The sequence below is a fragment of the Sarcophilus harrisii genome, chromosome 4, assembly GCF_902635505.1.
Source record: "Sarcophilus harrisii chromosome 4, mSarHar1.11, whole genome shotgun sequence".
Taxonomy (NCBI): Eukaryota; Metazoa; Chordata; class Mammalia; order Dasyuromorphia; family Dasyuridae; genus Sarcophilus; species Sarcophilus harrisii.
In genome coordinates, this window is record NC_045429.1 from 148,359,141 (window position 1) to 148,386,677 (window position 27,537).

The window sequence follows — 27,537 nt, forward strand, 5'->3', positions numbered from 1 at the left end:
TTTGCAGAATTTGCTGTTTATCTGTAGAAGTATTTAATTTAACAACTATTTGTTTGCAATCGTGGGTTTTTCAATTAGCATTTTGTCTTCCATGTTCAGAAGTTCAAAACTGTCTTATATTATTTTCTGCATTATGGCATACAGGTTTTTTGTTCTAAGAGAATCAAAATCATTCAATTTTCTCTATATACCCTATGTTCAAGATCAGCTGTTTTGCTTTGCATGGAGATAGTACTTTCTTTTAATTATGGCTGTTTTTGCTTCTCTGCTTCCAAATTGTCCTTCATTCCTATTTTTGAAATTTGGTATTTGCATTCCTCATCAATTATATTATTTTTCTTTCTTTGGTGAGACTTCTGACTATAGATTAATGTTTTCATATTCTGCAGGAAATAAATTCTACTATAACAATTCTTATTTCTCCATTAAACTCTAAAGGAATATCATGTTTTAGTTCCATGCTCTTATCAGAATTCATAGGCCTCATCTCATGTTTATTCTTTTTCTGTGTCTTACAATATTTATTTGTATATATCTGAACTCTTTTCTCTTGATCTAAAGGTCATATTCCTTTCTGTTATCAATATCTATTCTGTTGATTTTCCTCCTGAGAGCTTTGGTAATTTCATTTTTTTTTTCATATTTTCCTCTTTTACTCATGTTCTGACTCTCTCCCCTTTGAGAGCAGTTTCCTTTAGGGCTTGATCTCAAAGCTGTCTTAGACATCTCCCATGCTGGGCAATTCATGGTTATCAGTCTAGATATCTGCCCCAAGCAACTTTTAGGGTAAAGGAATTGGTCTCAGCAGGATATCAGACTCTTTATCTCAGATTTAGTGGAGTGCCACCCAATTATAAATATGTCCTATCTCAGTTTCTAATGTTCCTCAGTTCTCTGCTAAATTCTGTTGTTCCACAGAGCACTACTTATCTTTTTGTGTTACCTGAACAAATTACTGCCATTTTAATCTTTTTGGCATTGGAAGAAGAGAATGGGGATTTACAGAGTTCTTCTATAAGATCAGTTTCTATAAATCAACTTCAGTAACCCTACTCCCATGGCATGGGGACAACAGGAATGCCCAAAGTGAGCAATTAAATTAGTTTATCAAAGTTTTATGTTCTCATTTGGGTTCTTGTATCATAGACAATAAAGACAGATGAAATTTTATCACTTCTGTGCAATATCTATTTTGAAAAGATTTAATGAGAACCAGAGAAAATATCTATTCCGCTATGTTATTGATCACATGATCTGGAAGCCTAACTAGGTACATACAAGATACACAAAGTGTAAATAGAAAGTAATCTCAGAGAAGGAGGCATTAGTAACAGACTTGGAAAGACCTCTTGAAAAAGATGGAATTTGAGCTAAAGTTTTAAGGAAGCCAGGACACAGGTAAGGAGAGAATTTTCAAGATTTAAGAAACAGCCAATGAAAAAGCAAGGAGCTGAGAGATGAAGTTTCACAAAACAAGTCTAATTCTTCTTCCCCACAACAATCTGGCAAATATTTGAAGGCAGCTATTTAATCCCCTATCTTACACCCTCCCCCAAGCTAAAAATCCATAGTTCATCAAACCAGTTCTCTTTTGTTACTGCCCCCCAATTCTCTCATTACCCTTGTCATTTGCTTGTCATTATTTGCTTGTCATTCTTAGAGTGCAATAATATTCTATTATAATTAAATGCCACAATTTGTTTAGATATTCCCTAATAGATGGGCATGTCTTTGATTTCCAATTCTTAGCCACCACAAAGAGAGCTTTTATAAATATTTTTGGACAAGCAGGTCCTTTCCTCATTTTTTTATTGGTCTTTGGTATATAGACCTAGCAATAGTATCACTGGATCAGAGTGTATGCACACTTTTATAGCCCTTTGGGATAGTTCCAAATGGCTCTCCAGAATGGTTGGATCAGTTCACAACTCCACCAACAATGCATGTGTCCCAGTTTTCCCACATCCTCTCCAACACCCAATGAATTCTTTTAAAATGCAAATAAATTGGGACTCTAACATCTAGAATCCTTAGTAGCTCAATGTGAAGTATTACCTTTTACCTTAAAAGTAGAAACCTGTTTCTTCTTCAGTACAATAGTTAGCTAGAGGCAAAGAAAGTAAGGAAAAAAGGAAAAGACTATAAAAAGCAGGGACCTGTGCAATCAAAATCCAATTTCATATACTTCATAATTTGGCCTAGAGATTGACTTTGATCCAGACTAGCTAGAGATGGATGCATCATATCATTTTGCTTTTCTCATGAGGAATTTGTATGTAGGTCCAGAAGCAACAGTTAGAGCTAACATGGAACAACTGATTGGTTTAAGATTGGAAAAGGAACATGACAAGGCTGTATTTCTCCCTTTATTTATTTAACTTATATTCAGAGTACATCGTGTGAAATGTCAGGCTAGATGAATAAAAAGTCAGAATTAAGGTTGCTAGGAGAAATATCAACAATCTGTGATGCAGATGGTGCTACTTTGATAACAGAAAGAGAGGGAAATTTCAGAAATCTCTTGATGAGGGTGAAAGAGGAAATTTTAAATGCTGGCTTGAAACTTAACATTATAAAACTAAGATCATGGCAACTGGTCCATTACTTCCTGGCACATAAAGAGAGATGAAATGGAAGCAGTTTCAAATTTTGTATTCTTGGGCTCAAAGATCACTGCAGATGGCAACTGAAGACACAAAGTTAAAACATTCTTACTCCTTGGAAGGAAGCTATGGCAAATCTGGGTGGCATACTAAAAAGTAGAAACATCAACTTGCTAACATAGGTCTATATAATCAAATTTATGGCTTTTCCAGGAGTAATGTATGACTGAGAGAATAAGACTATAAGGAAAGCTGAAGGCCACAAAATAGACACGTTCTAATTGTGATGTTAGTGATCATCAACATCAAAGAGATGTTGGACATCAAAGAGATCAAATGCATCAATAGTTAAATAAATTAATTCAGACTACTCATTGGAAGGACAAAAATTTAAATATTTTAGTAACACAATGACCAGACTCATTGGAAAAGACCCGTATGTTGGAAAAGATTGAAGACAAAAGGAGAAGGGAATAGTGGAATATGAGATGGATAGATAATATGGAAAGTACAAACATTAGCTTGGACCGACTTCAGAAGATAGTAGAGGACAGAAGAGCCTGGCATCCTGTGGTCCATGCGTTATGAAAAGTAGGACAAGACAACAAATGGATAATCATAGGCTTATACTAAATAGGCTTATACTCCACTTGACTGAACTTAGGTATATAGTATGGGTATATACAGTAGATTTATCATTTAAAATTGACATATCCTGCTGTGAAGACAAGTTGCAGTAAGAGTGTTTTTTTTTTTTTTAATTCAGTTATCTATTTGTGTTTCTCTCCTGCTGTTCTTAATATGGCTCTTGGATATTTTTAAGTATTTTAATTAATTGTATTTTTAGCTGTTTTATTTGTGTCTTGGGGCTGCTCATTGACAGACATTTTTTCAAAAGAGTCAAATTAATAAGTAATGAATCATTGTTCAGAATAACCATATGCCATAAAATAGCTGCCACATTTCACCTGCATGTAGGGTGTTTTTTGGCTAAATGATTCCTTGCCAGCTACATTGAAAACTAAACTAATGTTCTAAAACTGTCCTCAGATAAGAGAACTTATTTTATTTCAGTTATAGCTTTAATATTTGAGAGTCCCTGGCACCATGTCTAATGCCACCAACTTAATGCTTAACTGAAGAACCAAAGCTGAAGGTCTTGGACAAGTATTGTCTAGTGAAATTTATGGCGATTGACCTGTTTTCAGCTGATATCCTATAACTGGTGGAGAACCTCCCAGAGTCACAGAACAAGGTAATTGCCTCACAGTAATAGCTGCAGTGCCATCTCAGCCTCTTTCCTTCTGTAGTTCATCCCCATCTGGCTGCCATGTTCCCTGAGGGCCTTTTGAACCAACTATTTCAGGCTGAGTCACAATTCAGGCCTTGCTTCAGGGTTATAATTCAAAGTTACAAGCCCCTGTGGATCTTCATCCTAAATTTAATGTGTTAGTTCTTCTGTGAATAACACTCTGTCTTGGGAAATTTCTTATGAAACTCTAGGATTAGTTACCAACTCACAACCCACTCCCAACAGCCTAGAACTGACAAATCTTAGATTGCATAATTAAATTTTCCCAATGAACTCAATAATTCTATGTGTTTTCCAATGGAAATGAGAAGGATATGAAAGTTTTCCAGGCAATACAGAAGTTGAACACTTCTTTTACTTTCCCAGATAGAACAAAAAAAATTCTATCTGTGAGAAGTTTTTTTGAAGTAATCACGATTGAACACATTCATGAAATGCTTTTAAATGCAAAAATGGTATTCCTTACAACTATTCTAGGTCAGCATTTTTACAGATAAGAAAATTGGTATTGACAAGTAAAGTTACAGTTAAAAATCACACAACTTGTGTGTGCTTGATCTGTGTACTAAACTTGTTGCTTTCTCCATTATGTCATACCAAAGTAAGAGACATCTTTCCCCATGTACTTTTTTCATTTTATCTATTTGTTTGCTTAACATATGGATCATCAGGATAGTTTAAGTGTACAGACTATTCCTGTATATTAGATTCAGGGGAAATACTAAAGTTGAAATAATTTACTTCTTAGTGTGGAAAGTCTGATCATGATCCTAGATTTAGAACTGAAGGGAACTCCGAAGCCATCAGGTGTAAGTACCTTAATGCACAAATGGAGGAAATGAGATTTAAGAGATCGAGGGCCAAACACTCGAGTATTTGTTTTTATTCAATAGAATCAGTCATGTCCAACTCTTTATGACCCATCTGGGGTTTTCTTGAAACAGATGTTATAATGGTTTGCCTTTTCCTTCTCTAGTTCATTTGACAAATGAGGAAACTGAGGCAAACTGGATTAAATGATATGCCTAGAGTAACACAACTAGGAAGTGTCAAAGGCCAGATTTGAATTCAGGGAGATAAATCTTCATGACTGCAGGACCTGTACTCTGTGCACTATGGCACCATTTAGCTGCCTATACATAATATAGTTCAAGCCAGGTCAATGAGTAGTTCTTAAGCATCTATCACATACAAAGCACTGTGTTGAATGGTAGAGAAAGAAAAAAACATAAATTTTCTGCTCCCAAGGAGCCCACAAACTAATGGAAAAGTCACTAAATAGCTGTGTACAAACAAGCTATATACCAGATAAACTGGAGATAACCAAAGAGGGGAAGCACTAACATTAATAGGAATTAATACTAGCATTTTGTAAAAGGGGCAATTTGAAATGACAATTGAAGAAAGTCAGACATGACAAGAGGTGGAATCAAAGAGAGAAAAAGTGCCATTTATGGAGAACAAGGATAGAATTCCAAGCATAAGAGACAGTCAGTAAAAATGCAATGAGTATGGAGATGGAGTACCCATGCAAGAACAGCAAAGGAGGCCAATGTTACTGAATTGAAGAGTTTATGGAAAGGAATAAGATACAAGAAGACTGAAAAGGTAGGAAGGGGCCAGGCTATGAAAGATTTTAAAAACCAAAAAGAAAGTTTTATATTTGATCCTGGAGATTATGAGAAGTCACACATAATAGACATACTGGAGAAAGGCCTCTAACTTTAAGATATGAGCAATGGATATAAATATAGCCTACTTACCCCAAATTTTGACATTGTCCACAATATCACAGAGGAATTATTGATCTTAAAATAATTTCTCAGTGAAAGAAAGATGAAGTAAAGGTCTGTGAAACTTAATGATGTATAATGAAAATGGTTTTCCAATTTGAGAGATGAAAAGAAAATCTGAGTATCGAGAGTAACAAAGATGTCACTAAATATGAGTGAAACTCAGACAATAATGAAAATGTCCTAAGTTCACAGATTTAAAAACTTTGTGAGTGGGAGAGACAAGGAGAGAGGATGACTTTGTAATCCTTGCCTCTTGGTCCAGTGAGCCTTATTTAAGTATTAAGTATTAAAGTATTAAGTATTAAATATTAAGTATTAAGCCTCTTTCTATTAGTAGAGAAACAGGTAGCTCTTCAGCCTCCTCACCAATTTTCTCCCTGTACACATCAGAGATGATACTCTGGAAAACTTTGTTCTGCAATCCCTCTTTTATGATTTATGACTGCCTCTCCCAGAATGTTATTTCAGAATAGTGCCAGACATGGTTCACTTCTCTCCTTGATAGCTTCATTGCAGCACCATATATGTTCAACACCTAAACTGGCTATGTGTCCCTGGGCAAGTCTTTTTACTTCTTAATGCTTTAAGTAACTCTCTAAGATCATAAATTACTGAGAAGGTGCTAAAGCTACTCCATTTCCCTCTGGACGTTGTGCATTTTTAAAAAAAGATTAATTTGATCAATAAGTTTTTTTGCACACTCTGTTCCACATCAGAAGCTAATCAAAGCTTTTCTTCAGCACTCAAGTAAGTGGACAGTAACCAGCCAGAGACTCCCTATGCAAATTCTAAACTGGGGAGCAGTTAGTGACCCTTCCATTGTATGTCACCAAGCACTTCCAAAGTACTCTCATCAAAATTCTCCTGAGTTGGCAGCATGTAGAGACTATTGTATATGCTCTCAGGACTGGGCCTCAGGGATAATTTCTGACAAATGTTAATGATAGAAAAACTTGGAAAGACATTTATAAACTGACAAAGAGTGAAAACAGACCCAGCAGAAAGAGGCAAAGTAATGAACATTTATTAGATATTTATAATGTACCAGATACTATGCTATTTGCCGAGTAGACAAATATAAGCCAAAATAAACTCTGCCTTCAAGGAGTTTATAGTCTAATGGAAGAAGACAATATATAAACAAGAGATAAAAGCAAGGGAAGATGAGAAAAGGGGGAGGAGCACATATAAATAGTTAGGAGGGGAAGTTTTGAAGTTTGTAGAGTTAGAAGTAGACCCAGGAGGGAAATGGAGTTGGCCAATCTGGGCCCCTTTCCAAAATGGAGACTTTTTGGAGTAACTCAACAATGGGAGAAGAGGTTTGGTAAAGTATTCCAAAGGCTCTAGGTGCAGAAGGATGTTACAGCAGTTAATAGCTGAGACATGGAGGGAAAGCATTAAAATTCAAAAGCAGAGCCAGATTAGGGATGAAGTACACTGGATACTTCCCCAAAATGAAGGCCTTAGAGGAGCTCACCAGTGTGAGGAACCATACAATAACCTCAGAGTGCAATTCAAAATAACACCATGGAGATGAGCCATGCTGAAATCCTGTTTTTTAAAAGGACCAGAAAACCATCATCTAGGACTACTTAGGACAATGAAAATAGATGAATACACAAAATGACATTCTCAAAGCATTTCTGCCACAGGGGAAACCTGGAAGGAGCTCATTAAAGAAGAAATTAATTAATTGCATTTTCAGACATGCTTCACAATTGAGGCACATTATTAACTAAATTGTGTGTATGCAGGAGTTCCTGATTCATTTAATTCAAGTTCACTGACTTGTCATAAATTCTGGAGCCCTAAAGGTACTATAAATGCCTTACTGAATTGCTTTTTGCTACAGTAACCTTTTATTTCATTGCTTACAGCATATATTTTTATGATGCTGGTTTATCTTGGATAAATCCAAGTGATTCAGAAAATGCCATTCAGTGGCAGTAATTGAGTTTGGAAGAACACAAGCACTTCTCCTACCCCCATATCTTCTTCTGCTCCCATTTCTCCCAAAGTCCACTCAGTTTCTTCCCTTCTTTATTCTACTTTCCTTTCCTTCCTTTTATTTTTAACCACACAAATTCTTCTATGGAAATAGTAGTTAGCCTACATTAATGAACAAGATAGAAAACTATCTACCAACTTATGTAATAGCTACAAATTAATTGATAAGGCACTTTTATATTTTGCAAATCTCTTGCCTCACAACACTCTTGTAAGATAAATTGAGCAAGGTTTATTATCTCCATTTTATAAAATAAGATACTGAGGATTAGGGAAGTTAAGCCAATCAGTAATGATTCTAATCCATATTGTCTTATTGGATCCAGCAATCTTTCTTTTTTGTTGTTGTTCAGTCATTTCAATCATGCCTAACTCCTCATAACTGTATTTGGCATTTTCTTGGAAAAAATAGTTGAGTGGCTTGTCATTTCCCTCTCTAGCTCATTTTATAGGTGAAGAAACTGAGGAAAGTGACTTCTCCATACTCACATAATTAGTAAGTGTACAGAGCCAAATCTGAACTCAAGGAGATAAATATTCCTGACTCCAGGCCCAGAACTCTATCTACTATGCCATCTAAACTCCCCAATTTTTCATTCTACTTTCAGTTTCTCTAAAAGTATCATAAAATACTCATTAACCCTTGTTATGATTATGATTCCTCAGGCTAGGCATTTAGTAGATATCATTTAGTATGGTAAATAAAAATGAAGTTTGAACTTGTATCAAGAAATCTTGTTTTGGGTATCAGGAAACTTTGGTATAAATAATGTCTTTGAAATCTATAAGCTGTGTGACCCTGGCCAAGTCACTTAATTTCCCTGAATCTTAATTTTCTTATTGATTTGAATGACATTTGAAAATGCTTAAAGGAGCAAAATTCTGTGATACTTTTATTATAAGGCTTTTGCTTTTTAAGACTAAAAGCATTGTGTTAATATGAGCTGTTATCATCATCACCATCCTTATCATTCACACATAAATGAGCTACAGGAAATAAGATTTGCTCAAACAACATCAAATAACTTGATTAAATAACATTTTCACAGTCACAACATAAATTAAAATTAGTTTGGAGACAAGAAGATAAGACAAAGCTAGAAAGCATGATAAATTCACTGGACAACAGAGCAATATTACAAAATATATCACAAAGCTAGAATGTTGAGCCAAACTTAATAAAATTTGATTATAATTCTAGAGGAATGATAATAAAATATACTCTCTTCCTTGTGAAAGAGAGGTGATAGGATTATTAGTTGAGACATATTTTTTTTCCATACAGTAATTGAAGAATTTTGCTTTGTTTGACTATGCATATTTGTTCTAAGGGATTTTCTCTTTCTTTCCCAACAGGATATAAGGGGCTAGAGAGAGAAAATAGATTTCTGTTAATCAAAACACAATTTAAAACAGAGTACTTGGGAGATTTGCTACCTATGTAGAATGTTGAATGCTTTTTCAGAAGATGTTACTATATTGTTAGTTGACTTGTCTTACTGTGTTATAAGAGACATCTCAAATAGTGAAGATAGAGGGATGGAGTCAAGATGATAGAGTAGTACCAAATTCTCCCAAAATTCCCATCAAACAACTTTAAATAATCCATCAAATAGAATTTTGAAGTGGCATTGCCAACAAAAGTTCAGATGAGACATTCTTTCAACTCAAGACGACTTAGAAAATGGAAGGAAATATTTGGACACCAGCAGCAACAGTTCTAAAGCAGCTTTGGCTGCTCTCAGTTTACAGATGGTAAAGGGATTAGGCTTCTGGTTAGAAAGAGATTACAGGGGACTTCTGGACTATTACAGAATTTGATGTTGTTTGGTAACCCCTTTGCCCTCACACAGATCTGAGTTACAGTTGCAGAGCAGAGAAGAGCATTAGTACTTGTGGCTGCAGGGAAACAATGGACCTGGTCATAGTTCAGCGTCAGAGAGGACCAAAATTTGCATCCACAGGAGAGAAAGGGCCCTTCCTAGGTAAAAACCAAAGCACAAACCAAGTGAACAGCGACCACAGCTCTCCTCAGATCACACCATCTTGGAAACACCAAAAATTTATAGACCTTCAGAATTAGCTCTGAAAAAAAGCAACACAGAAAGGCCTGAAGCTTGGGATGGTGCCTCCCCTGGCTCAGTGAGCAGAACTCAATTTCAATATAAAGTTCAAAGTAAAAAAAAAAAAAAAAATAGTCTGGAAGAATGAGCAAAAAAGGTAGAAAAAAGAACTTGATCATAAAAATCTACTATGGTCCCAGGAAAGATCAAGGCACAAATTCAGAAGACATTCATGTGAAAATATCTACAAGCAAAATCTCAAAGAAAGCTATAAATTGTATACAAATCCAACAATTTTTTTTGAAGAATCAAATGAGAGAGAGAGAAAGAGAGAGAGAGAAGTGGGGTAGAGAGAAGAATGATAAAGAAGAAAGTATAAAAAGAAATGAGTGATGCAATAAAATTATGAAAAAAATTACAATTTCATTAAAAAGAGGCACAGAAAATACTGAAAAAAATTAATGTGTATGAAATAACAGCATTTCTCAAATGGTTAAAAAAAAGGCACAAAAATTCACTGAAGAAAATAGCTCCTTAAAAATCAGAAGTGGTCAAATGAAGTATAGCTCTCTTATGAAAATAATTCCTTAAAAATTAATATTGGGGAAGTGTGATTCCATGAGACATCAAGAAACAATAAAACGAAGTCAAAAGAATGAAAAATAGGAGAAAATGTGAAATATCTTACTGGTAAAACAACTGTCCTCAAAAATAAATCTAGGAGAGATAATTTAAGAATTATTGAACTACCTGAAAGCCATGACCAAAAAAAAAAAAAAAAAAAAATGAATGTGGGCATTATATTTCAAGAAATTCTCAAGGAAAATTGCCCTGATATAGAAAATAGAAATGAAAAGATTTCATTGATCATCTGAAAGAGATTTCAAAATGAAAATTCCCAGGAATATTATAGCCAAATTTCAGACTTCCCAGATCAAGAAGAAAATAGTGCAAGTAGCCAAAAAGAAACCATTCAAATACTGTGGAGCCACAGTCAGAATCATATGAGATTTAATAGCTTTTGCATTAAAGCACCCAAAGGCTTGGAATATGCTATTCTGGAAGACTGAGTATAATCCTTCAAAGAAAAATAGTGATATTTAATAAAATAGAGAACTTCTAAGCATTCTTGATGAAAAGACCAAAGCTGAATAGAAAATAAAAATACAAAACTTGAGAAGCATAAAAATATTGATATGAGAGGGAAATCAGAAGGAATTCAATTAGACTGCTTACATTCCTTTGTGGGAAGATAACTTCTAATTTTATTGTTATTCGGGTAGGTAGAGGCAATCTACATCAACAAAGAGCATGGATGTGAGTCAATAATATTAGGATAATCTCAAGAAGTCAGGGAAAATCTGAAAATGTTTGTAAAATAAAAATCAAACCTAACTTAAAATTAATGGAAATAAATGTAAATTCTTGCACTATGGTTCAAAAAATTAACTTCAAAAGTACAAGGTAAGAAGATGATTAGGTAGTAGTTCGATAAAGATATTTAAGATTTAATGAATTGTAAACTTAATGTGGTTCAAGAGTTTGATGTGATAGTCAAGAAACACTACTTTTATCTTAGGTTGCATTAAAAGATTGCATAGGATTCAGGATCAATATTTGGTAACTCTTCCTGCATTTCACACTGGTTAGACCAGCTCTGTAGAACTGTGTCCAATCTGGAAACTATACTTCAGGAAGGACATTGACAGAAAATATTCACAAGAGGAAAGACAGCATGGTGAGAGTCTGGAGGCCATGCCATAAGAATATGAGATGAAGAAACTACAGATGTCACTGGAGGAGAGAAGATTTAGATACATAATAGTTGCCTTCAAGTATTGGAAGAGCCATTCTATAGAAAACATTCTGCTTAAGCCCAAAAGGCAGAATTTGGAGCAATGAGTAGACATTGAAAAGAAGATTTAACTTTCTTGATGGAAATAAAAAGCATCATAATTCTTAGAGCTACCAAAAAGCAAAATAGGCTGACTTAGGAAGTATGCAATCCGTCCCTCCATACCATGACTCTTCCCTCACTTTATTGGAGGTCTTCAAGTAAAAACCGCTTGCCCAGCATATTGCAAAGGAATAGATTAGATCAGTCTCTAAAGTCCAACCCAATTTTATATATTACAATTCTGTGAATCTGTAATCAAAGAACTTAGGGATCAATAATTCTAATAATCAAATTGCATTCAAATAATCAACAAACATTTATTAAGCACTACTATGAATAGTGCTTCAAAGTAATATTGTACTAGAACAAAACTATAAGGCACAGATCTCTCGTTAAGGAGCTTTATGATAGACACTCAAAAGATCTCATTCAAACACACAATAAATTATAACAATCAAATGAATGGTAGTGTAATAGAAATTCTGAGACAGGAGAAGTCATGGTATATTAGGGGGATTGTGATATCCTTAAGGGTAGTCATTTTGGGGAAAGGAAGAAAGAATAGGGAAGACGGTAATGGAAACTTTCAGTCTGCTAGAAATAGGGAAAAAATGTCCTGGCAAAATTTACATGGGATTCAGAAAATTGAGATAGACTTCCTTAGTTGGATGCTTTTGACTGCCCTGTATACTCAAATAGTCAGAATTACTGTAAATATTTGTTCCTTTGCTCATAGACCAGAATTGTCTGACAAGATAGCCAGCACCTTCATAGCATGATTTGAGAAGCAATGACCAATACACCCTGAAGTTCCTCTCCTAATGATTATTTTTAGGCTTTAATTTTAATTTATTCTAAACTTGACAAGCATCAACAAAGATTTCCACATACAAAGAGCCAAAAAAAAATCATACATAAAAGTATGAATCTTATGTATAGCTTGTTTTATATAAATTATATAACAAATGTAAGATGCTTCCAAAGCTGTTCTGCATCTCTACAACTCCTAGATTTCCTTCTGTTTTCTTCTCTGCATTATTTTAAATGTTTCTCTAGTTCTTTTTTCTTTATTATTTTCTTTATTTTGGCATTACACTACTATCTCTTTTACATCTCTCCCCCTAAATATCCTCTCCACCAAAAAAGAAAAAAAAAAAAACAATCTTGTTTTGTAACACTTAAACAAAACATATCCCACTTTGGTCATTGTCTCAAAATGTATATCTTTATGTATGCCTCTTTGTCAGGAGATGGAAAGCATACTTGAGTATGAGTACCTTTTTTTTGGGGGGGGGGGGAATGAACACGGAAAAAAATGTTTGGAAGAATTGTATGTTTAACCTATATCAGACTGCTTGCTTCTTGGGAGGGAGAAAAATTTGGACAACATGGTTTTGCAAAGGTGAATGTTGAAAACATTAAATACATTAAATATTAAACACATAAAAACATTAAGCAATAAAATACTATTTAAAAAACAAAAAAGAACAAATTCCAACTTTATTACTTATTACTTATGCAGCTTAGGAAGAACTATTAATTTCTATGTTGTTTCCTTATCTTTAAAATATAGATTTGAATTCAAAGGTCCCTTTCGACTTTATATTCTATGAACTTATTATAATTTTATGATAGGGATAATATATTATATCATTTTAACCTAATAGGTTATATAAAGAATTGGCTATATTGCTCAAGTATGATAGAAGCCATTTGTCAGGTAAATAATCTGGAAAACAATATATACTCCAGAAGTAGCATATCTTAATGGATAGAATGTCAGCTTTAGAATCAAAAAGACCTGAATTCAAGTCCTGACTCTGACAAAAACTATCTATATAATAATAGCCAAATCCCTTAATCCCTCAGTGCCTATCTCTATGGGTATAAGTGAGGCAAATGTATGTTAAAACTGATAGAGTATTGGGTTTGGAGCAAGAAAAACCTGAATTCAAATCCTGCCTTAGAAACTCACCAGCTATATAATTCTGAGTAAGTCTTTTTACCTACCTCAGCCATACTTTTCTCATCTGTCAAATGGGAATAATAGAACCTATAACATAGGACTATTATGAGGATCAAATTTGATAATCTCAAAATGCTATGTAAATGTTAGTTATTATTATTACCTACAGAAGAGTTACCCATATGCATTGAAGGAAAGAGTTTCCATTCTGAGAGTCTCTTGCCTAGAAGAAATTATAGGTCTCAAACATCAAAAAACATTCTATTCTGGTCAAAATCACGATTGAGGACAACCAGATCAATAATGGAGGCCTTAGAATAACTCCATGTGCACATATTAAATTGTTAGTTTTGCTCTTATACTAGAAGTCAGTTATTAAAACTTCAGTATTTTAATATAACCATAAAACATTTTGTGTTATAGTTACCTTGAACTAGAATTGCTCTGCACCTTAAAATATTGGCAATTGTTGAAAAGAGTATATAGCTTATTTTATAGAATTTTCACTCATTTTGCTTCTTCCTTTTTGTTACCTGTTTATATTAATAAGGGCTAATATGGGAACGTCCGACTAATTTGTCACAATGCTTAGGACAATTAATGATTTCAACATTTGCTCTTGTTGCAGAATACTAAGTAGAAACAGTTATTATGGAGGAATAAAGGACCTTAAAAAAATTGGAATTGGGGAAAAATGGGATAGAGAAAGGGATTCTAGAAGAGGAGCAGAAGGCACTGAAAGGGAAGTAAAACGTCACTAAAATGTCACCCTTATTTCCCTCTAAATTGTTCATATTATTCACAATTTTCCTTCAGCCTGGATTGGGACTTATTTTGAACTATTCTAGCAAGAATACTTATCAGCATCCACCCCATCACTGCATTCTGTAGCTACATTCAAGAACACAATGTTTGTTATGACAATATTGTTTTCCAATTAACAAACCAATAAGAATTTTCTAATATTTACTATAGGGCAAGTGTTGTGCTCGATATTGAAAATATAGACCAAATGAGTCCATGCTCTCAAACATCCATGTCTGTGTGTGTGTGTGTGTGTGTGTATATAGATAGAAAGATAGATAGATATATGTGTATGTGTGTGTATACAAGCACATACACATATGTGTATAGCATAATGGAATCTTTCTAAAATAGAATGTCACCAGCCTCTAGCACTTAGTACAGTGCCTAACACATGTAGGTGTTTAATAAATGTTTTTTGATTCATTAGGAATTTATTACTCATATTCTAACCTGAGCAAACTGTCCACTACAACAAACTCAGAAGCAAGAAAAAGAAAAACATCTTTTTCAAAATCAGTTTCAAGATCTAGAAGCCAGAAAAAAAAAAAGCTGATCAATAATTTCTTTATCTCCTCTCTGATATTCTTTGCAAGGTTCCATTCATAAAGCTTCTGGCTTCAGACTGCAGCATCATGTGATCTTCACAATGGCACTGGTCCTGCTCTTAGGATGACTAAGACAGTCTGGTTAGAAATTGAACACCCAGATGGTGGTTTTTCCAGTAGCTTTCATACCTTTAGAAAAATAGTTCATTTACTTTAAAAGTAAAACTAAAATAAATGAGTGTGTAGTTTAATTAACATGTATTTCGTAACTTATCTGTTTACATTTTCTCCTTATACTTCTGCCCCAATTCTAAGAAAAAGAACTAATATCATTCTGAGCCCAGACCCATTTTTATTATTTGTATCACATTCTTAATAGAGGCAAACCATTAAGTATATATTGTTTTCTGGATTATTTACCTGACAAATGGCTTCTATCATACTTGAGCAATATAGCCAATTCTTTATATAATTGTACAATTACAAAGGGAGCAATTTAAACCTCTGCCAGCACAAGACAGTTCAATGGCTAAATTTATTCTATTAATAAGGCATAGAGTGAAACTCTTGAAATGTCACCTGGTCTTAAACTTTAGTGGAAATGATTACATCTGATTAATGTGATATGTTGTTCTGTCCTGTGCTCAAACCAAGAGACAAAGCTGTACAAGCATTTACCTTGTTCTTGAAAATGAGTTGTGAGATTTTGCTATTCTCTTTGGTTCTGTCTTACTTGATATCTGTAACCTTAAGATGAGTAAATGTATCATCAATTCCATTCTGTAGTATCAGCCTGGACCTCTTGAACTCTAATAAAAAGCAAGTCTCTATCAAGGACATGAGAGACAACAATGCTCGAGTGGATAGAGAGCTGGCTTCAGAGTCACCGAAGATGTGAGTTTAAGTTCAGGGTCTGTTTCTTACTGGCTGGGCAATCCTGGGAAATTCACCTAATGCCTCAGTGCTCCAAGCAGTTATCTAATTTAAGGCTATAAGTTTCAGAAAATGCCATTTTGCACTGATAGAAGAAATTTCTAATTGGGAATTTCTTCTACCAAAGAAATTAAAGGTCCAATCCTTTCTTCAAAATCTTCAAAGAGATGAATATATAATAGAAACAGGCTTACCCATATAAAAAATTCACTGAACCCTAAATTAATCCAGTGAATTAACTTCTATAGCAGGTTGTATAAACAATTTACTAGTAGCTATAAAATCTCTTCAATGGGAAAATTTCAAATACCCAATTATTTAGGATAATCAAGTTTATTTGTACTCAAGACCTCTAAAACCTTCTCAGTAAGGCCAATTATTCTGTAAAGGCCTATGCATATGTGTAAAGAACAAAAGGTACCAAGCTATGATCTTGAGGGGGTGGGGGTGAAGGAAAGATAGTGATATAAAAGTTACTAGTCTTTTGAGTTTTTAACAATAAACTCAGTCTTTCTATTTACAAAGAACAAAGAATCACAATTTGGAATGTCCTTACCCAAATTTTAATGAATCTCCACTAAAATGGGTTTCTGATCATAAATCAGATGAAAATTGAACTGAAAGATTCAGAGCAGACATTAGAAGAAAGAATAGTTCAACAAAGCATCCAAAGAGTAAATATAATCTAGCATAAGCATCTGCTACTTTCTGGAAGCAGTTTGCCAAAGGAAAGAGTTTTAGAGTAATTGACAGAAGGGAGGTATTAGATGGAATAGCTGACTGAACCATTGGCTGAAAAAGCTGACTAAGGAAAACTGGATCCTTCCCTGATTGAGAAGTTTTATTAGACTCCCTATCAGGAAATGGAATACAGAGTAGGACATGACCATGAAGACAGCTCCTTAGCTGAAGTTCAAGTAGAAGATGAAAGAATTGTACTTTTTTCTGCAAGGGAAAGGCTTGTTCACTCCAGCACCTTCTACCCTCCCCCAAAGCATTACATAGGTAACAATAGCTATACAACATAGCTATAGTCCTCTGAATGGAAAAAAAAAACTCTTAGTAACCAGGGCATCCTCATTGGATGATGGACAAAATACTGGGTGACCCTGTGGACAGCGGAGAAATGGAGAGCAGCTGTACTGTGTACAAAGCAAAACAGAAATGCCATCCATCAGGAAGGAGGCTCAGCAAATGACATTCCAAGTAGATATCTGCAGCTCTATATCATTCGTTGGAAAATCAAGCAACTTCTCTATTTGTGTGATTTGCTCACATTTATCCCCTATATTCATCACTCTCTACATTGTCCTAATCACACATGTTCCCTGCATGTGGTGCCCCACATGTACTTCCTATATATGTCTTTTCTCTCCCTTCCCCCCCACCCCGAGAATATGTGAGGAAAAGTGAGCTCAAAGATCACTTGGGAGCAATAATTCATTTTTATTTGTTATTATGATATTTCATTAGAAACTTATACTTTGAAGTAAATATGTCCTCTTTTCACTACTAAAAGTAAACACAGAGAAACAAAGCCAAGATGGCAGAGTAGAGAAACATTCAGCCAACCTCTCCCAAATTTTCTTCCTAAAATCTCTAAAAAAAACCACCTTATATCTATTTCTGGAGCTACAGAACATCAAAAGATTGGATGAAACCACTTTCCAGCCCAAGACAACATAGGAAGTCTGCAATAAGGGTCTGTCTCACTGGAGTGGTCATTGGATGGGCCTGGAGCACAGTCAACTGTACAGCACAAATTGTCTTCAGGGAGCAAACAATTGGTCAGAAGGAAACTGCAAGAATTTTTGGTGATTCCAGATTCAGGCCTCTTGCATCATCCATGTGCTGATCTGGATCATAACCCCAGAGACAAAAGGAACAAGAGTATTCGTGATTCTCTTACAGTAGAGTAGGGGAGCACTAGTAATTATGGTTGCAGGAGAGGACAGAATCTGGTCATAGTCCCAGAGCCAGAAGGAATGTTATCACTGGGGGCTATAGGATAACAAGGTCCCTTCCTGAGTGAAGACCAGAACACAGGCCAGAAGAGCAATAATCACATCTCTCCCTAGACTATACCACTATGGAAGCATTGAAAACCTAGAAACTCCCAGAGCAGTTCTGAAAACAGCAGCAAGAAAGATCTGAAGCTCAGGACAGAGTCCCCTCCACCCGAGGAGCAGAATTCAACTTTAACACTGAGTTAAAAGTCAAGAAATAGGCTGGAAAAATGAGCCAACAATAACAAATACCTGGTCATAATAAATGACTATAGTGACAAGGAAGATCAAGAAACAAACCCAGAAGAAAACAATATCAAAGAAACCATAATCAAAGGCTCTAAGAAAAGTATGAATTGAATACAAGCACAAGAACTGCTGGAAAAAATACAAAAGAATTTTAAAAATCAAATAAAAGAGGGAAAGGAAAAATTGAGTAAAGAAATGAGAGTGATGCAAAAAAATTTTGAAAGAAGAATGAGAAGATTGGTAAAAGAGGTAAAAGAAGAATACAATTCCTTCCAAAACAGAATCAGCTTAATGGTAAAAAGAGGCAGAGAATTCACTGAAGAAAAGAATTTAAAAAGCAGAATTGGCCAAATAGAAAAAAAAATACAAATACTCACTGAAGAACATAATTTTTTAAAATGAAAATTGGACAAGTGGAAACAAATGACTCCATTAAATGCCAAAAAGCAAACAAACAAACAAACAAACAATAAAACAAAATCAAATGAATGAAAAAATAGGGGGAAAAAGTGAAGTATCGTACAGGAAAACAAGTGACTTGAAAAATACTGATCAAGGAGAGATGATTTAAGAATCATTCATCTACCTGAAAACCATGACTTTTTTTTTAAAGACCCTCAACATCATGTTTCAGAAAATATATAAAAGAGAACTACAATATCTGAGATCCAGATGATAAAATAGAAACTGAAATAATACACAGATGATCTCCTGGAAAAGATTCTAAAATGAACACTTCAAAGAATATTATAGCCAAATTCCAAAACTTCTATGTCAAGGAGAAAATATTGCTAAAATAGCTAGAGAAAAACTATTCAAATATCATGGAGCCACAGTCAGGATCACACATGATTCAGCAGTTTCCACATTAAAGGATCAGAGAGCTTAGAATTTGGTATTCCAAAAGGCAACAGAGCTAGGATTACCATGAAGTATACCAACAAAACTGAGTATAATATGTCAGAGTTAGAAATGTATATTTAGCAAAGGAGAGAACTTCTAAGCATTAATGATTAAAAGACCAGAGCTAAACAGGAAATTTGACATTCAGACAGAAGATGCAAGAGGATCATAAAAAGGTAAATATTAAAGAGCAATCATAAGAGAATCAATGAAATGAAATCATTTATATTCCTATATGGGAAGATGATAGATGTAATTCCTAAGAACTTTACCATTATTATGGCATTTAGAAGGAAACTACAAAAACAGAGGGCATGTGTATGAATTGATTATGTTGGGATGATCTACCAAAAAAAATGTAGGAGTAAAAAAGAGAGATTTACTAGAAGAAAGTAGAAAAGAGAGGCAGAATGGATGGGGAAAACTCGGTCATATAAAACAAGTACACAGGAAGTGTTTTTATAGTGGAAGGGAAAATGGGGGTGAGGGTAAACAATGCTTGATCATTACTCTCATCAGAATTGATTCAACAAAGAAAGGGTGTTTTTGTTGTTGTGTGGTTCTTTTGAGATATGTCTAGAATGGAAATGTTCTGAATTATTTCACATATATAATATATAGCTTATACAAGTGAAATAATTCAGAAATTTACAATAAATAATTGTAAAAACTTGTAAAAATAAGCTCAAATTTTACAAAGAAAATAGTATTAAATATAAATTTTTAAAAATAAATGAAAGAAGAAAAAAGATTATTTCTTGATAAGCAAAAGAAACAAGATGATGATACTCATAAGTTACATAAAATGAGATAAGACATACATAATAGTTCTTCTTTTTGCCTGGGGTTAATATATCCCTTTATCTGAAGTCAGTGCTAATAGGTGAGAGCCTTAAAAAGAGGAGTAGGCTTGGACACAGAGAAGCTGGATTCAAATGCTGCTTTGCCCTAAGTTATCTTGGACAGGTCACTTCATTTTTAATCTATTTTTTAAAAATTGGATTGGGGGGTGAAGTCAAGATGGCAGAACAAAAGGTCCTAATTGCCAAACATTCCCCAAAGCCTTGACTACATGACTACAAAGAGAATTATGCACGCAAACTTAGTAATAATGAGTAAATTTCCAGGGCAATTTAGGAAGAAAGAGAGATCTGTGAATGTTGGGATGAGGTCTGGCCCTGAGTGTGTGACAGAGGTAGAATTTGAGGAAGCAGCACCAGTTATGGGCTATGAAACAGTACAATGCCAAACAATGAGAATGTGGGGATTAAAAATATCCCACCTACAATAAAAAAGACTGAGGCAGAACTCTGAGCCAATGGCACTTTATCAAAGTTTTCATGGTTCCTTTTAAGCATCTTCCTCATGATCTGAGATGCAACCTCTTTCCAGGATTCTTTTTTTTTACAAAGTTAGATATCTAGATATTTAAGAATGACCATACCAAATACAGAGTAATTTCCAAATTTACATCCACTTAGGAATTGTTTTGGAACCTATTACATATTACCATAGCAAGACAGAGGAAGCTAGCTCACTCAGTGGACAGAACATTGGGCCTGGAGTGAGAAAAGCCTAAGTTAAAATCTGATTTCAGATATTTACCCTGTTGAAGTCACTTTATCCCTCTTAGCCTTAATGCACTGGAGAAGAAAATGCAAACCATTGCAGTATCTTCAACAAGAAAATCATAAAGAGTACAATCAAATGACTGAACTGACTGAACTGAAATAGCAAGATCAAATAATTTTTGTTTTTGTTTTCTGAAAAGTAATACTTATCTATTAGGGACTGAGCAACCCTCCTCTCTTCCTCTGCTCCCACCAAGTTTTTTCAACAATTAACTAATCTCTAAGATTCATTTCCAACTCATTTCAAAGTCACTGAAATGGAAAAAGCCATATTCCACTCCCTTAAATCATGCAATCTCTTCCACTCTTAATATAGAAACTTAGTTTTAATCCTAGCTTCTTTAGGGCTCCAGTGGCAAAGAAGAAGTTTAAATTTCAAATAGATAGATAATTCTCCAAAGCCCTAAAGATCAGGGCCAACCTTAGCCATAAAATATTGAGTAGCCCTTTTTTTTTTTAATAAATTCTCTCCCACCACAAATGACAGAACTGCCCCAAAGCAGTTGATTATATTATTGCTTCTTCTGTCTTTGTTTTCCTGTATGTACCTACCTCTGCCACTAGCTTTTCAGTATAAATAAAAAGTTTTGAATTCTCTTTTTAATTAAACTGTACCAAACAATGCCAGCTCTGACACAGATTCCTGCCAAACATCAAGGCTGATTTGTCTCTGTAATTTATCATCTGAGTCACTTGCTAACAGGGGCAGGTATCCCTGAAGTCAACCTCTCTTCAGCCAAGTTAGAAAAAATGTGATTTATCTTATCCTTCCAAGAGTAAGGTGGGGGTGAAAGCATTAGCACTGCAAAAAATTAAAAAAAAAAAAAAAAAGAACCTATAGTTTTACCACAAGTGTCCATGAAGCAAGATTTCTTTCATTTTTGGAAACAAGTGGAAAACAAAATAGGAGACACACACACACACACACACACACACACACACACACACACACACTATAGGACAGTGATAACTGAAGCTTGTTCCAGCTATCTTTTACCAGATCTACTTAATATCAGTTGCTCCAAAAGAACCAAGATGTGGGGAAGGGAAAAGAATTCAGATTTCACTGATCATCTGGATTATAATAGCCTCCTGTTTCAACTCCTGCCTCAAGTCTTTCCCCAAAGTAATCTTCGTAAGATGTGTGTACGACTGACTCTGTCCCTCTTTCTGTGTGTGTGTGTGTGTCTGTCTTTCTGTCTCTTTCTCCCTGTCACTGTCTGTCTCTCATCTATCTCTCCAATTCTGCCTCTCCTCTCTCTTGAGAATCCTTGGTTTCCTTCAAGATTCAGTTCAACCTCCATGCTAGAGCTTTCCTCACAAAAGCCTATATTATTTATCTGTTATATGTGCTTATGTGTTTCAGGGTTTGAGGCTTATGCATTTTTTATGTCCATTTAATGGAACAGGGAATTTTCCCAAGTTTCCTCTCTTTATCTATTGCTTTCTAAAATCTTTTCCTTCTCCCTCAGGGGATCTTTTCCTAAAGAGAGCCTAGAATCATGTGGTACCTCCTCTGGAAATCAAAAAATGAGACAAAAATCTTTCTTCTTTCAAGCTCTAATACCAAGGACATCCTTCATACAGCCACCTAGCATCAAGTAATCATTCTTTCCATCAAAGAGGAATCTTAGCAAAACTTATCATGATTAAACTCTATATTATTCCTATTTATGTAAAAATTTACTCCTAGGTTAGAATATAATATCTTTCATGGCAGGGATTATCTTGTGTTTGTATCTATATCCATATTACTTAGCATAGTGGTGGGTACATAGTAAGCACTCAATAAATGCTTGTTTAATATTTAGGTATTTTATTTCTATAGCTGTTCTGATTTGATTTTACTGGCCTTAAATGCCTTAGCTCTATTAGAACAGGTCACCCAGACTTCTGACTTCCCACTATTTTTAATCAGACAATCTATACTGAACTGAGTCTTGGGCTTCCAACAGCCAACTCTGTACATAACCTTCCTTCAGCTTATCTCTTTCCTGTTTCTCCTATAAAAAGCCCTACTCTGAATCAATCGATAGTCACCAGAAAAAGATAACAGGAAAGGCAATTTAACCTTCGTAGAAACTGCCACATGCTACTTCTATCATTACATCCAAGTTCCTATCCGTCCTCTTGTGATGGTGATTCCCAGTTCCTTTTTTTTCTTTCTTTCTTTACAAAAGGTTCCTTTTCTCTATATAGAATATGTGATATATATAAAGTTTGGTTGGAGCTTTTGTGAAAAGACATCTCTCTGACTAAATGTAGCCTTATTAAAAACAGGAATTACTTATTCCACTATATTTATACTCTCAATGCTTGCACAGTGCTTAATAATACTTAATAAACATTTGTTGATTAATTGATTGATTGCCTGTACCCTATCCAAATTGTATATTATTAGCAGTCTATCAAAGAATGCTGAGTTAAGCTAAGAGACTAAGCAGGAATGAAAAGGTCAGTGCAGCAGTTCAGAGTTATTGCAGTGCAAGCAAATTGCTGGAAATGGGGTAGGGTGGGGGCAAGGAAGGCTTGTTTGGGGTTCAGCCATTGCGGGGAGGAGAGGAAGTATGATCCAGAATAAAGTCATCACTAGAAGATGGGAAGTAACAGGCCTAGTGTACAGCATCTTAGTATGCTTGAGGATGAGAATGGGGGTAGGAGAGTACATTTTAAATGAAGGTCATCACTGGGCAGGGGCAGTATTTATAGGTGTCTGTATTGAGCAGTTGAGGACTTGAGTGGAGGGAGGAGGCAAAGTTATCTAAATTTCCCAGGTTCCAGAGGAAGGAAATAGATAAGATCACCACTAGGATCAGGACTGGACAGGGGAAGAATTGACAGCACTGTTGGCACCTTTTCTATTTCTTCCCCTGGAACTAAGTTCTAATGGATCCTCCCTAGAAATAGCCTTGATACTACCAATTATATCCTTAAATTCAGACATTCTCTTATTGTCTTGTCCTTCTGCTTTTGTTTAATCCAAATTCTTAGATTCTAACTTTGCTTAATCTTGTTTGTGTCTGCTAGTCCTATCAATCTAAAACCCTGCCTTATAATATTGCTAACTTGAATTTATTCTATTTGCTGGAGACCAGGACTTCTCATTTTAGTCAAAACTCTACTGTATCTTTCCTGGTCTTAAAAATAAGATAAAACTACCTATTACACATAACAAATGATTACAATAATAATGATATTTCTAAAGAGCTCTCTTTCCTGCTGAGGGCCTGGGGGAATGGTAAGTGTTATGAACATTCCATGATGTGAAAACTAAATTGAATATCCTAAGCTACATAATGGGGTCACTTTAGAAAGGAACACTACTCAGCAAACAGGATTTAAAATGCCAGGTGAAGATTAGTCTTTCCATTCTCATCAGAAAAGGAAAAACCTAAACTGCTATATGTGATCCCATGATACAGTATGCTATGAGACTAAAAGAAAGAAGCTTTAGACACTATTCCTTGATTGTCCACTTATTTGGTTTATGATCTTGGGTATTAGTTTCTGGGCCTCAGTATTCCCACAAATAAAATGAGATCATTCATAGGATCATTCAAACATCTGGGTTAGTAAAACAGGCAGGAAGTAATAATTTTATCAAAGGACTATATGTTAGAGATTATGCAAAGTTCTAGGAGATACAAAGAAAGGCAAAAGATAGTTGCTGGCCTTAAGGAGCCCATACTCTTATAGGAGAAATAAAATACAATCACATACAAATTATATGCAAGATAAATTGGAAATAATCAACAGAAGGAAAACTAACTGGCATTAAAGAAGACTGGAAAATGCTTCTTAGAAAAGATGGGATTTTAGCTGGAGTTTGAAGGAAACCAGGGAAGCCAGGAAGTGGAAATTAGAAGAAAGAATTTCAGATACAAAGAACAGCCACTTCCAAATTCCCAAGCTAAGAGACAAAGTGTCTTGTCCAGGAAATAGCAAGAAAGGCAATGTCAATGGATTGAAAAATCAGAATGGGGTGAGAAATACAAGGTATAAAAAGACTAGAAAGGTGGGAGATACGATTAGGTTATGAAGGGTTTAAACATCAAGTAGAAGATTTTATACTTTATAGGAAGCCACTGAAGTTTACTGAGTAGGGGATACTTAGGGGAGAGAAGGTGACAGTCAGACCTTCTCTTTAGGAAAATCAATTTGGTAGTTGAATGGAGGATGGATTTGAATTAGGAGAGATTTATGGAAGGCAGATTAACCAGCATGTTATTGTAATAATCCAGACTGAATGAAAAGGACAAAAACTAGATTATAGAGAGTAAAGAAGAAAATGAAATAAAAAGAAGTGGGGGCATCTATGGCCTTTTTAAGCAGTTCAACCAAAAAGGGAGTAGATTAATGGATTATTGTTTTCAGGGTAAAGTGGATTAATTGAGGGCATTTTGAGGATGGGAATGGGAGGGACATGGGCACATTTATAGGCAATAGTGAAGTAGCCAAAAGGGACAGAGAGCTCAAAGATAAGTGAAAGAGGTATAAATAATAGTGGGAGAAATCTGATGGAGATGATGAGATGTATTTAATCACTTCCACATTTGGGAAGTTTGCCTTAGAAAGAAGAAGATCTCAAATGAGTCAGGATGAAGTAAGAGACAGAGATAGAAGGCATTTGAGTGATATGAGAAAAGGAGAAGGGGAGAAGAGAGTTCACAGCAAACAGTATCTAAATAGACTTCCAGTCAAATGATTTGAGTTTGAATTCTACCTCAGTCATATCATCTGTGTAGTTCCAAACAAATCATTAAACCCTATCTTAACATCTTCTATAAATGGGAATCATAAAGGCTCCTAACAGAGTTGTTGTGAAGATCAAACAATATAACATGTAATGTAATGTAACTTTGAAAATCTTGAAGCACTATATAAATGTTATTTTCATATTATTATCCTCATAAGCCACAGAATCATAAAATTAGAGCTAGAAAGGAGTTCTGAAAAATCTAGATCAATTCTCTCATTTTACATATTAGAAAACTGACATCCAAAGAAGTTAGATGACTTAAGGTCATAACTTAATTGGACTATCTTTGTTTCCTCTCATTTCTATTAATTATATCCTGTTTGTGAGAAATTCAAGAGAACTTAAAATTTATTTTTCAAAAAAAAATATTTTATTGCATTATACTACTGACTTATAGAAAATGCTGTAGTCTCTGCTAAGGACGTGATTAGAGGTTCTTCCTAACTTACCTTTGCAAATCATATTTCCCCAAATTTTGCCAGTTTTGCTTGATGTCTTTTTTCTTTTTGCAGTTCAAACACTTGACACATTTTCCTTTATGTGCAACGATAAGAAATTCAAACATATGCTACCTCATGTTTATAGAAGAGGATACAGACAGAAGGAGCGACCAACAGATCTCACACACAATTTAATTTCCACATGTCAGTTGTCAACACCCTTTAGAAGAAAGAACTGAGGTCAAAATTTCCAGTTTTCTTTCACATTCCTCCACTCCTCCCTCTCTGCAAACCATCCATATTGGCTTATTCAGGATTCTATTCATATGATACTCCATTTCCCTTTTTTTATTTGCACAGCCTCTTTCCCATGCTTGAAAAGTACTTTTTCCTCACCTCCAACTTTTGTAATCCATAGATTGCTGTATAATTCAGTTCAAGCATCATCTGCAGGAAGCCTTTCTTCGTCCATCTCCTCTCCATGCCCCCTTTGCTATTGTGTACTCTCCCCAAACTACTTTGTTTTAATTATATATAAAATACACATATATATTTATGGACTCAAGGTGTCCCAAAAGTAATTGGTGCAGTTTTAGGCTTTAATATTTTCAGAAATTTCAGTAAACTTATAAAAAATTCTGATTATTTAAATTTCTTTTGCACTTATATAGTCATGAATTTTTGTCATCATGTTCACATGTATAACTATTTTTTGATGACATTTTCTTAGAACAATAAAATCCAATTCCAATCCAATAAACATTTAGTAAGTACCACTATATATCAGGCACTATGCTAATTGCTGGGAACACAATTAATAAGATAGATAATTCCTGTCCCAAAGAAGCTCCCAATCTAAGGGGAAGACAGCATACAAAAGGAGGAAGAAAAGTGAGGAGAAAACATTGCGGAAGAGGCTGGCACTGGGGCTTCTTGTTCCATGGAGTTGAAACCAGGGAGAGCAGCAGATACAAAGTGGGATCCGCTCAGTTCAGTCTAGAAAGGAAGGCATTAGGAAGAGTTTGTAATTCCACCCACCAGCCATTCAATCAAAGAGAAGAAGAGGCTAAGGGATATCAATCAAGGTTTGAATTAGCAGCATAGTAGTGAGTTCAGAAGTGGTGAGTTAACCATGGCATTAAGAATGATAGAGGATGTCCTCTTGCTTAGCTACTTCAGTAATGTGATCTATCTGCATTTAACTTTTTCTTATGAAGGCATATCATCAAAATTATTAACTATACATCAAAACCTTATTTTTTGGGATTATTTAATCATAGAATTCTTTCACCCACTGAGTAGTAGTGATAAAAGATTTTAGAAAGTTCAAAAGTCAGAGTGATATATGATAAAATGATGATTATATTGGATTCTAATAAGAAAAATACCAGTATTCTTAAAAAGTTAAATAATAGCCTTCCATAATTTTTTAAATATTGTAGTTACATTTATACTTTTGAAGTTTTTAAATGTTAAAACTTTACTAAGACTCTTGGGATATCTTATGCATACATACAACACACACATATACATATATATCTATGTTATCTCTATTAGAATATAAGCAGTTACTATTTACTAATAGTAATTTAGTTATTAATGAGTTCAGTTACTATTTCA